The following is a 13,124-nucleotide window of genomic DNA, read 5'->3' on the forward strand; positions in this document are numbered from 1 at the left end:
ATTGGTGTGAATCTGTGAACCCTACTATATATAGACTAATAAAACTACTTTAATATGTAAACATTTAGGTTGTTTTTCACTGATACATTTAACTCAAAGCCCCCTTTTATCTTTACACAACACTGAACTTTGTGTAGTTGAAGCACTGAAGTTTGTGTTTTAGGTATATCTAATATTCTAAAAAAAACTTCTAAAATAATAATAATTCTAAAATTATTCTGCCGTCTACAGTTTTTCATACATTGTTTTTTACATTCATACAGTTTTGTGTTTTCTATCCTTAAGTTTCTGTTTCCAGACAAGCTCATAGCACAAGTGTTAGATAAGGTATAAAGAATTTACATACACCATTGTGGTGTTCTGCTGTTAAGTATGTGACATGCCATGCTAATTTGCAAAGGCCACAGGTACATTCTGTTACATGTGAGGCATGTGGCTGATCAGTTATTCTGGCTGCACTGCAAAAAAATAAAAAAAAATACACTGAATGTCTTCAGAAATCAGTCCAGTGCTGCATTATGACAGTCTGATAGCACTGAGGCAACCAGAGACATGAAGCATGGAGAAGCCAGTGAAGATACAATGATATACAAGGCTGAAATTAAAAGAGATGCTGATCCAAATTTTAAGCCATCTGCATGCAGTGAGCCTCATTCCAGAAGACAGTTTGATTTAAATGCCTTGATCAAGGACTTGGCTTTGTCAAATGTAAAAGTTGAGTTCAAGACAGAGTTTGCTGTCACCAGGTACAAAAATGTAAATTTTTTGCAGCTGCCAATCTGATTTGACAAATTTCTTTGGTCAGGTTGACAATATCGATTGTTTGAGGAATATCAAACAGTTCATCACAGAAACTACTTTAAAGAGGTTCTAGTGGGACTGGAGATAATTAAATAGAAAAACATATTTTGGTAACTATAGCGTGCCAAACTATGTCCAGTTGATTGACAAAATGCTTTTAGGCATACAAAACCACTGGGTGCAAGAGATCACTATAGACCAGTTTTCTACATTTAAATTAAGATATGTAAATCTTGGTGCAGTTAGTGATGAAAATAGTGAAACTTTTCATCAAGACAATTTTTCTACAATTCAAAATTTAAGCAGAGAAATTGTAATCCAGTAATGGTGGCAGACTATTGTAGGGCTCTTAAATAAAAAGAATTAGACACTATATACATGAGAAACTCAGCAAAAAAAAAATTGGTAACACTATAATACTGTTCTGCAACTCATAGGTATGTACTAAATACTATGCAGGTACTAAGCAGGAACAAATCATTAAACCCTCATTCACATATAATTACTATGCATTACATTCTCCTACAGAAGAGTGACAATGGCTCCTTTATAATAATTACTGATTAAGTTCTGATCATGTTGACATTAATTAACACAAACTAAGCCTTAACTTCCTCAAGGAGATCAAATGTGATTGTTCATAACAATCAATTAAAGTCTTGTTTACATGACACAATTTAAAATTGACAGTTTAAAATAAGATTTTTGTTTAGTTTGAAGATATGTCATGATCATACATTTTATTTTATAGTGTAAGGAAATACTTTTGTTTAAAAATGTTCTCCAGTTTAAGTCCTTTTTAACCACAAACCAGTTGTGCTGCAGTATTTTAGTTTCACCTACAGAGAGCAGCATACACATGAAAATCAATCTGGCTTCTCCATAACTTACATTTGGCTTGTGTTTGCTGACAATTATTAACAGTAACACACTCATTCTCATGTTCTTTATAAAACTTTATTCTGTTTTATTTTAAAAATATGATCCTGATAAGCCCTTCATACACACTATGGCCAAAGGTTTGTGGACACCTGACCATCATACCCTTATGTGAGCCCTCCTCAACCTGATGCCACTAACCATTTAATTGTCTAGAATACCTTTGTATGCTGTAGCATTACAATGTCCCTTCACTAGAACTAAGCGGTATAGCTCAAAAACTAATTCCAAATTGACAATGCTCCTGTGCACAAAAGCAAAGCCCATAAAGACATGGTTTGCCAAGATTAGAGCCCTTACCTCAGTTCCACAACTGGGTTTAACTGAAATTCCCAGGCCTTGTTGCCTGACATCAGTGCCTTACTGCCCTAATGCTATTGTGACTGAACAGTCATTATCTAAAATCTAGTGGATTGTCTTCCTAGAAGACTGGCAATTATTATTATAAACCTCAAAATAGGGAATATCTGCAAAAAGATTCTCAATAATGGCATATGGGTTTGATAGTTAGGTAGCCAAAAATCTTTGATCATATACAGTGTATTACTACCTTCATAAACATTAAAATTAATCTACATTTAGTAAACATTTAAATTAATCTACATTTTCTACTCATATAAATTTGTCTTTTGGTTTTGTTTCTCAGGCCTGATTAATATTCATTTTCTGTGTTTCAATTCACCTGCAATTCAGTGTCTAGATTATACTGAACCATCAAGGGTAATACTGATATAAATAAATATATAAATTAATTTGGTTTTTAACATATTTCCATTGCAATTAAGCAATCAAGGAGCATAAGGCATTTTATGTTTTAGGATAATCTGTCAAAATATTCCTGATCTAAGGTTTTAGACTTTTTATTGTCTGTATAGCTCAGTAGTTAAAATTGTGGACTATAAGGAAGCATGTGAGTGAAATCCCAGGACCAACAAATTGCTGTTCATGTAAGTTGCTCTGGATAAAGTAAAATGTAAAAAAAATGCCAAATTTGAACCTTGAACAATACACCAATTCAACAACTTACATAGGGAATTGTCTGACAATTGGAAGGTGGACGGTTGTATGACTGAGGACATAAACCATCTTGTATAGTCACCTCTCACTTTATTGAGGATGAAAATCAGAGTATATTTACTGCTCCATATTAAACATATGAATTACTTATTTGTTTGTTTTGTTCTTTAATAAAGATCACACGATGTACAGTACAATACTCATTCACTGATTTGTATGGCAAGTTTAACAATTGCAAAAAAAAAAAGTTTAACACCAATCCCAGTTCCCATATCTGGGTGTTGATCCATTGAGTAGTGTGGTTTGGTGAAGTTTTACATTTTTAAGAAAAATTTAGATTTATGCACTACCAGTGGCAAACCATCAATCTGTTCCTGTTATGAAGTAAATGCTGCCACTACACTTGAAGGCAGACTTATAAATAGATTATTCTAGCTGATTCAAAAATATAAGTCATTCAGCAAATTGCAAATTAAAAAATGGATCCGGTGTTGAAATACTTTTTGTTTTACTATACTTTTTAATTCACATAGTGGAAGTGACACTAAAAAGCCCAGTTTCCTATGGTACAAAGCACATAAGATAAGATCTTGCACTGGGAGTCAGTAAAAAAAAAAAGAAATCACTGCAGTAGTCAAGCCTGGAGGTAACAAAAGCATGGATAAGCATATCTGCTGAAGAAAGGGAAAGGGAGGGACCAAGCCTGGCAATGTTCCTAAGGTGAAAGAAAGCTGTCTTTGTAATGTTTTTAATGCGTGAGTCATATGAGAAAGGAATTTAATGTGACCCCAAGGCTTTGAACGTGAGCTGAGTTGGATGTTATAAAACCTTGGATAGCTAATAAGTATAATTTATTCCCTGTGGATGGGAATGCAAACAGTCTGACCTGATGTTCTAATGTTAGAATTAATCCAATTTTTAGGTCTGTTGGACAGTCCACTAGTGCTAGAGGATGTGTGTGAGGAGTCAGTAGGTACATCAGCATAGTAATGGAACTACAAGCCAAGCTGTCTTAAAATATTGCCATGAGGGTGAATATGCATGATAAATAGCAATGGGTCAAAATATAAGATATAATCCGAGCATGGACAGCCCGCTTCAAATCACCTCACAGATGTTCAATGATATTCAAGTCTGGGGACTGGGATGGCCATTCCAGAACATTGTACTGTGAAATATTACTAGTCTGCATAAATGCCCGAGTAGATTTTGAGCATTGTTTTGGGTCATAGTCTTGTTGAAATATCAAGCCCTGGCATCTTCAAATTTGTGACTGATTGCTCAACATTATTCTCAAGAATCTGCTGATATTGTGTGGAATCCATGCGACCCTCAACTTTAACCAGATTCCCAATACCGGCACTGGCCACACAGCCCCACAGCATGCTGGAACCTCCACCAAATTTTACTGTGGGTAGACAGTGTTTTTCTTGGAATGCTGTGTTCTTTTTCCACTATGCATAACACCCCTTGTTATGACCAAATAACTCAATCTTTGTTTCATCACTCCACAGCACCCATTATTCCATTATGAAGCTATCTTGCCCAAATGTGCGTTTGCATACCTCCGTTTGTGGTGTGTGTGCAGAAAAGACTTCTTTCACATCACTCTCCCATACATCTTCACCTTGTGCAAATTGCACTGAATAGTTGAACGATGCACAGTGACACCATTTGCAGCAAGTTGATGTTGTAGGTCTTTGGAGCTGGTCTGTGGGCTGTTTTTTACCATTCTCACCATCCTTCACCTTTGCCTCTCCAATATCTTATGTGGCCTGCCACTTCTGGCCTTAACAAGAACTTTGCCTGTGGTCTTTCATTTCCTCACTATGGACATTGACAGCTTATACAGTATCTCTGCGATAACTTTTTGTAGCCTTCCCCTAAACCATAATGTTGAACAAGCTTTGTTTTCAGTTCATTTGAGAGTTGTTTCAGGTCATGTTGCCACTCTTCAGAGGAGAGTCAAAGAGAACAACAACTTGCAATTGGCCACCTTAAATAGCTTTTCTCATGATTGGATGCACCTGTCTATGAAGTTCTTGGCCTAATGAGCTCACCAAACCAATCACGTGTTCCAATTAATCGGTGCTAAGTAGTCACAGGTATTCAAATAAACAAAATAGCAAGGTTGCCCAAATTTATGCACGTCTAATTTTGTTTTGATACATATTGCACATTTTCTGTTAATCCAATAAACCTGAAATATTACTGTGTCCTTCAGTTATTTACAGATCAAAAAGAAATTGCTGATCCAAACACCCAAATATTTATAAATGAAAATCATGGAAATTGTCAGGGGTTCCTAAACTTTTGCATATGATTGTAACTTCACTGAGACTGAGCCTTGTCAGACACCACTGACGAGTCTGCATAGAAATGGGGATCCCACAAAGTTACCCCATACTGTATGACAATCCTTCAGGTAAGAAGTAAACCATCACCATGCTGTCTCATGAATAAAATGTTCAATGATACCCCTGATTAATTAACACTGTTAATTAAAAAAACATACAGTATACTCTTACTGGTTTGAAAAATTAGCATTTGTATCTACTTGTAGTGATTTCTTATTTAAATGGCATGTCTGCCCCAAAAGCCATAAGAAGCTAACCTCTCATTCTGCCAACTTTCTGAGTTTCTGGTTACCCCATAGCTAACTGGTCCCACCATCTCTCAGGGTAAGAGGTACGTATACAACAAGACTCTTTTCTGTTCTAGCCCCAAGTGGTGGAATGGGTGGTCTCTTCAAACAACGGGTGAAGACCTGCTGTACCTCTTCCTGAAATACTATAACTAGCAACCCTGTTTGTTGTATGTACATATTAAAAAAAAAGGTTTTAGGTTGATGGCCTCTTAAGTTTGTAACCTAGTGAACCACTGTTAATGTATTCATCAATAGAGACTTAAAAGCACTGTTGTATGACACTCTGGATACGGGCGTCTGCCAAATGCTGTAAATGTAAATTTGAATGGAGGTATTATATAATGCAGGTATTGGCATTACAGTGCTATATAGTGAGACCAAATAGTGAGACCTTTATTTTTATTTTTATAGTGTTGTATTTTTATAAGTGAAAAAATCAGGACATATTATTAATAATTCAACATATAAATAAAATATTTAAAATGAAGTATTTTAAACAAAAATATGAACTTGGGTACAAAGAATTACAAAATCAGTTTTGAAATTCAGGCAGTCTCTAAACATAGGGTCTCTAAACACTTTTTAGCAAAAAGGTTGTGATGGACTTTAACAGGAAGCATCGCAGGAACATCACACTTGATACAGCTACCAAATATATTTTTTAAAAAAAGAAAGAATGGAACCGGACTGCCTAGAAGTGGAAATCCACTAACATCCCCCAAAGAAAGCACCACTGAACTGGTGCTGGCAAATATAGTCCCCATATGTATGGGACACCCAGTAGTTTAATATACTGTAGTTTTTAATGATTGCATTTGTATTGACTACTATATCTATTATACCAATTTTCATGGTTTATCTCAAGATATTCCATGAAATATATATAAAAAGTAATAAATACACTACCCATGCCATGTTATCTTATCGTTTATGTAATAAACAATTAGCTTCTACTGTAAGTATTCGTTTAGTCTAGGAAGCTAGTTTTTTTCTGCCTAGTAATTTTAGTAAGTAAGCATATGCATTTTTTGTAAGCATGTGAATCTTTTCCCTGCAGCTTTTTGCACATGCCATGAATTGAGTGTGAAACTGACACAAATCACAAATCTCTAAGGAGAAAAAAAAACTTTTTTTTTTTTAAGATGGAAACATTTTTTAATACATTGTCTGAAAACAATCATGGAAACAATCTGCATAGAACAAACAAGTGTACTGTTTAAGTACTAGTATTAGTTTTATGAAAAGATAGTGAACATTTTTTTCTTTTTTCTTTTAGTTTTAAGTTAGTGAATTTAATTAAAATTAGCTAAAAGACAAGATTGGATGATATGAACATTTTTATTATCATTTTATTATCAATTATTTTAGTATTATTTCTATTCTCTTCTGGTATCAGAAATATTATTATATTAAATTGCTTGATGCTAAGTGTTCGTAAATGTAATTAACCACATTGTAAGGAGCTGTCTCCAATAGTAGATTTCTGGATTGATAATTGATGATTGAATGTTTGAACCTACAAGCTTGCTTATTCCTGTTTCTGATGATAATATAAAGAAACCTTTCCCACAAAATTGTCATCTTTAATATAAATTAATTTTAAAAAAAAACAGTTTCACACATTTTTATGTAGGGATATGTACAATTTCAATTGTGTTGAGGCCATCTTTGAGAATGGGACTATATAAGCATTCATTATCTAACATTGTGTAAAGTGAAAATTAGATATATCAATATTATTAAATCAATGATCAATCAATGGCATCAAAATATTGTAACATATTAACACAACAAAGGAAGCGGTAGCTCAGTGATTAAGATGCAGGACTACTGCTTGGAAAGTTGTGAGTTTGTATCCTAAAGCCACCAAACTCCCACTGCTGAGTTACACCCTTATGTTCGGTTGGAAGAGATTGTTGTAAGTTGCTTTCGATAAGGGCATCTGTTAAATATGTATTTTATTAGATAGGACAAACAGTACAACATCTTACATGTTATTTATGTAGGAGGAAATTGAAGTGAAGTGTGGATTTAAATAATAAGCAAATAAAAAACAATAAGAACATTTAATTGGTCATTTATTTAGTTATTTTACAATGTTGCATCCCTCCAACCCAGTCACTACATTAATATATGAGCATGAAAATAGAAACAGTAGTCCAGAAAATGTTTCCACCCAACCAAGTTACACACTGGAGTTAACCAGCAAATGTTTGCTAGAGACCAGAAAGCAAATAAACAGATTGTTGTGGAGTTTTTAATTGTTTAAAGCAGTTAGCACACCTTCACTAGTCGGTAGATTTTATGTCAAATGGACTTTTTGGATAGTAAAATATTACTTTTGTTAATTTTGCCACCATATGAGTATCATATAATCTAACAAGATATCCTTTCTAAAAATCTTAGAATCTCCCTTACAGTATTTAAAACCAAAAATCAATAAATACTAAACTAAACTCATGTAAAATGAAAGTATCTTGATTATCATTGATAATGTGATAATGTTTAAAATCTTTAAATCTGTAAATCTGTGAATCGTTAACGCGTGGAATATAATGATATATTTTTAAATAATTTGTTTTGCCTGAACTAGGCATGAATATAAAAACCCCTTCTTTATTGCAACACAGAAACTTGTCACACAGCCCTAAAATGATCCCAGCCCTTGACAGCCCCACAGCTACTCAGGGTACTTTTCTGGACATTCAATGCCCTCCCTTTCGTCTTAAGATATGGTGTTTTTAATCGCTTCTGCTGCAGCTTTATCCATAAATCAGTGGTTTAAAGCTCTCCTGTTCACCACTTTTTCTTCTCTGTCTTCTTCCTCCCTGTCTTGCTTTATTTTACCACTTGATTCTTCTTTGATTCAGAAGTACATTTGTTCGATTATGTTGGTAAGTAATCTATATCAATTTCCATTATTGTACTAATTCAACATCAATTGGAAGCTTTGATTTTTTTTATATATATTTATTTTTTATTTTTATTTTAAAGACCAAAACCTCTTAAAACCCTACTAAAACAGGACAGATAAAATGAATAGGAAGGGGAAAATAGGTCCCAGTAAAAACACTAAAATTATTTACCTTTAATGTATATAATTTATGAATTCAAATGAATTTAATTTGGAAAATGAAATGTTTCTGCTTGGACTCCTTTCTCTCTGACAGGGACACACTTTTTCCCAAATGGGGGAAAATTAAGTGTATATATACTCTATATACAGTATAGTGCATTTTGTAGCAAACGCTGCACATCTAGTCTCATAAGGTGAATTGACCCCCGCTGTCGTTACGCACCCATCACTCGAGCCTAACGTAATAAGCGTTCTAGGCACGCGCTCTGGTATGACGTCCCTCTCCAAAGAACGCTTCCGCCTTATAAGCCCCCCGCCGCGCCACCGTAAACCAGTGAACTCGAGCGCGCTTGATTTGATACGTCTATGAAAGGAGATACCGCTACCTTGGGACCGGAGGCGCGGGGGTGCTGGTGTAGGTAGATCCTCTCGGGCTGATGTCGGCCCTGTCGCTACGTTCAGTTCTCTCTCTCTCTCTCTCTCTCTCTCTCTCTCTCTCTCTCTCTCTCTCTCTCTCTCTCTCTCTCTCTCTCACCCTCTCTCCTTTGCCCTCGCTTTCATGAGCTCGCTGGCGGAATATCGTCCAAATGAAAACCGCATGCTCTCATTAGAGACGTCCGAGAGATCCTGCTAGATGCAATTGACGTTAATTCACAAGACCGATAAAGTCTATGGGGTTCTTTCTGTCTCCCTTTTCCCCCGGTCTGCTTTGAACGCTTAAGATCTCACAGGGTCAGCAGTAGGCCATAAATCAGAAAAGTCCCCTTTTTGCTGTACATATTGGTCTAGTAAAGGAATAATCTCCCCCTGCACCGAACCCCAGGTTTTCCAACTTTTTCCCTGATTACATCTGCCAGTTCCACATCAAATGTACGCAGAGGCCATCGTATTACCTTACTCACCGATTCTGATTATGTCCAAACAAACGTGACGGCGTTTGTTAATTTGTAAATTCGCCTTGCAATTGTGTGGAACATCAAAGGTCACTCCGAGGTCACTCAGTGCATGATTTGACATAAAGATATCTTGTTTGCACGATGAAATAGAAGCTACAGTCACGAGGAAACAGTAGCAGTAAAAACATCAGAGATTTTACAATGTAATGTGATCATCACTACAGGTCTTTTTAAAACAATTTAATGTCTTTATCTTCATCACAAAAAAAGGTAAGAGTTGCTTAAAAGAGTTAAATTGTGTACTTCAGAACATTAATAGTGAACAAGTCCCTTTAGACATTTCTATTTTTTTTTCTAAATATGTAAATGGTATCTAATAACTTCACCCGTTATTTGCTTATAACTATCCTCAACCTCTTTTGGATGCTTCGAACATAAATATGCTATATGCCATAAATTGTGAAGCACTTTCGTTCGATAAAGAGAAAAGGGGCTGAGCAGAATGGACTAACAAATGTTACCAGAGAGGAGGCTTCATTGTTCCAGGTTAATAAAAAGCAACAATTATAAGGTATCAATTATTATACCACTCCAGTTACATTAATATAATCACTATTGAGCATCAGTGCATGATAATTCTTATTTTGAACCGGGAATTCATTTAGATTTACATTCACACGTTTTCTTTTCTCTGCAGAGTGGAACAAAATAATCAATAATAAAAAGACTCATAAAAGCAAACTTTAATTTCTTTTTTCATGGCTAATGTATGAATGAATTTAGAAAAATGTGTTAATATGATTCTTACATTACTATGATTTTTTTTTACTTTATGACATTTTACTAAATTATACTGCCAATTTCAATGCAACAAAATACAGTATAGATTTGTTAAGAATTCCTTCAGGAAAAGCTTCATCCAAACTAGTCAGATCTTCATCAGGATTTATCGATGTGTAGACTAGGTTAAAATATGTGAAAGGTAAAATATTTTAATTTCAGTATCAAATTGGTTTATTGTCTGATGTCCGATGTCAAATGGACTTGGCCGATGTCACATGAATTACACAAATGAATTGTGTGGATTATTTGTGCAACAAAAAAATAATCTTTTTGGTCAGTGTAATTTGACACTACAGTCATTGAATAAAAGATATGATTGAGAAGCCTGTAGTTATTCAGCTTGTTATGAAAGGAATCATTGTATAATGGCTAAACTTAAAGGTTAACCTTAGCTTATTGATCTGAGATTAATAGTGAATTAATAGTGAGATCTTTGGTGTGTAAACCTTTTCGTGTTTCTTCTTATTATGAGGAGAAAATTCTGTCCGCAAATCCACTGATTTTTCCCAACTTAAAAATTAAAGGAATATAGAAAGGAAAGAGGCTTCAGTATAAGTCAGAGAGACTGGTAACTTTATTAGTTTTTATTATTTATTTTTATTAGACATTTTTTTGGCATTTACATTCTTACATATGTAAAGATCTATACAAATCCAGTGTTGTGACTAGAAAGCCATAAAATTGCCATGCTAGTTCTTTAACAAATTTGGTGATAATTGTATTTGCCAATGCCATCACACATAAAATAACATTATAATAGCATTTAATATTTTATAAATATTTAGACATTTCAGCTATCTACCACAGAATATTGGAGTGGGGAAAAAAGCATGCCAGACTTCCATGACTACCATAATCATAAATTAAATTAGCACTTTTAATACCTGGTTGCAAATCTTTTGCAGGATTTGCAAATGACTGCCTGTAGTCTGTAACCCTTAGACTTTATCAGATGCTGGGTTTCTTCAATAGTGATGTTCTACCAGGCTTTTACTGCAGCTGTCTTCAGTTCCTGCTTGTTCTTAAGGCATTTGCCTTCAGCAAATAAAATGCATGCACAACTGAAATCAGGTCAGGTAATTGAATTTGCCAAAAGTCTTGGGTTGCTTTCGAAGGTCGCTGCAAGTCATTGCTCATCTGCATTGTGAAACGCTATCAGTGGCTTTGATTTTGGCTGAATCTGAACAGAGCTTATATCCTTGTACACCTAATGTGTTTATCAGTAAATACAAAGAAACCAGTTCCATTGGCAGCCATACATTCCGCCACCAGAAGATGAGGTGATCATGTGCCCTTTCTTCCCCTCTCCATGCTCTCCATGGTGAATTTGACCACACATTATGTTTAGTTTTCAGCTTAATGAAGGCTTCTTTTACTAATACTGACATTTCCAGCAACCTAGACCTTTAATTTGCTTTATTTTAAGTGAAACAATGAGGGTGTAATATACACCAGGTAATGGAACTGAGCATCCATTTGCCCATTTTCCAATTTTGGTTCCTTAAAATGTTCCTTAAAATAAATAAATAAAAATACATTTAAGAAAAATAAAAGTATATAAAAAAGTACTATTCCTATAACCTTCACTCAATTTGGATGTAAATATTTTCAAACTGAAGCTGAATGTATGTATAAGCTCATATTGATTCATTATTTGATTTGAACTCAAATGTATATACAGTGTTCTTTAAGAATAATATTTGCATATATTTAACATTGGAAATAAATATCTGTTTTGATACTGAAATAAGATGAAATAAATATAATGTTTTTTTGTAAAACCATTTTAAACATTTCACCTCAACCATAAATAAACTGTGTTAGCTTTATTCTGAAATATTATAAAAAAAATTATATGAGTAGCTCAAAAAATAATATGATAAAGTCAAACTGTGTAAGTCAGTTAGTCAATCTGTGGTGTGTACACAGTTTTCTCCACTGAGCAAATAACATTATGCCAACACACAAAACACAGATTTATTCATTGAAAATAATACTAAGATTTTTTTTCATAATTAGTTGAAATGGTCACCAACTGTTCTTTCTCTGTAGTAAACTACTATAGTCAGTAACTGACTCTTAATTCAATCCCATCAAGTTTACTTTGATGGCGTTGGTGTTGAGTTTGATTGATAATGACATTCAGACATTGCACCAGTTCTCAGCATGGAAAAATCTAAACAACAATGATGTGCTTGACTTGACTCAAGCAACTAAGGGAAATAATGAAACCACTGAACGAAGCATAAGAAAAATTTTCAAGGTTCAGGAATCTTGTGTGAGATTTGAGAGTGATATCGTTGACCTAAAACTTACTACAAGCACTTCCCAATGTAAAGTGTCTGCCTTCAACACAGCACATATCCCTGGCACAGGTCTTCAAAATAATTGTTACTGACTATCCTATTCAGTTTTTCCACTGTAACCTAGATATCTGATACAAACTCCCCTGTTACTATGTTTGCATCTGGTTCCATTTTTAACATCAATGGGAGCGAAAAATTAGAAAAACAAGATTAGTGAAAATTGATTGGCAGTGCAAGTTTTCTGTAGGCAGACATTTTCCTGGCAGCTTTCGCTGCCTGCCTTGTCTGACTTGCTCAGATGATTGTCTCGTCCCCAAAATAAAAATTCCCTGAAGTAGAACCCTCGCTGTATTTGTGTTCAGTGGCATCAGCTGAGTTTCCAGAATCTTCATAATGGTCCTTCATCATTTTCTCATTTTGGAGAAAGCTCCGAACCAGCGTGAGAGCAAGGAATGAGTAGATGAACATCACAAACAATATGTAAAAGTAAGCATTGTCATAGGATTTCCTGGACGAATTAGTGACCGCTGAATGGCTTGGGGTGACTGCGGTTACATTCAAGGAAAGGAAAAACTCATGGTTATCCTGTTCCTCCAAGA

Source organism: Tachysurus fulvidraco, chromosome 22 (genome assembly GCF_022655615.1).
Source record: "Tachysurus fulvidraco isolate hzauxx_2018 chromosome 22, HZAU_PFXX_2.0, whole genome shotgun sequence".
NCBI lineage: Eukaryota > Metazoa > Chordata > Actinopteri > Siluriformes > Bagridae > Tachysurus > Tachysurus fulvidraco.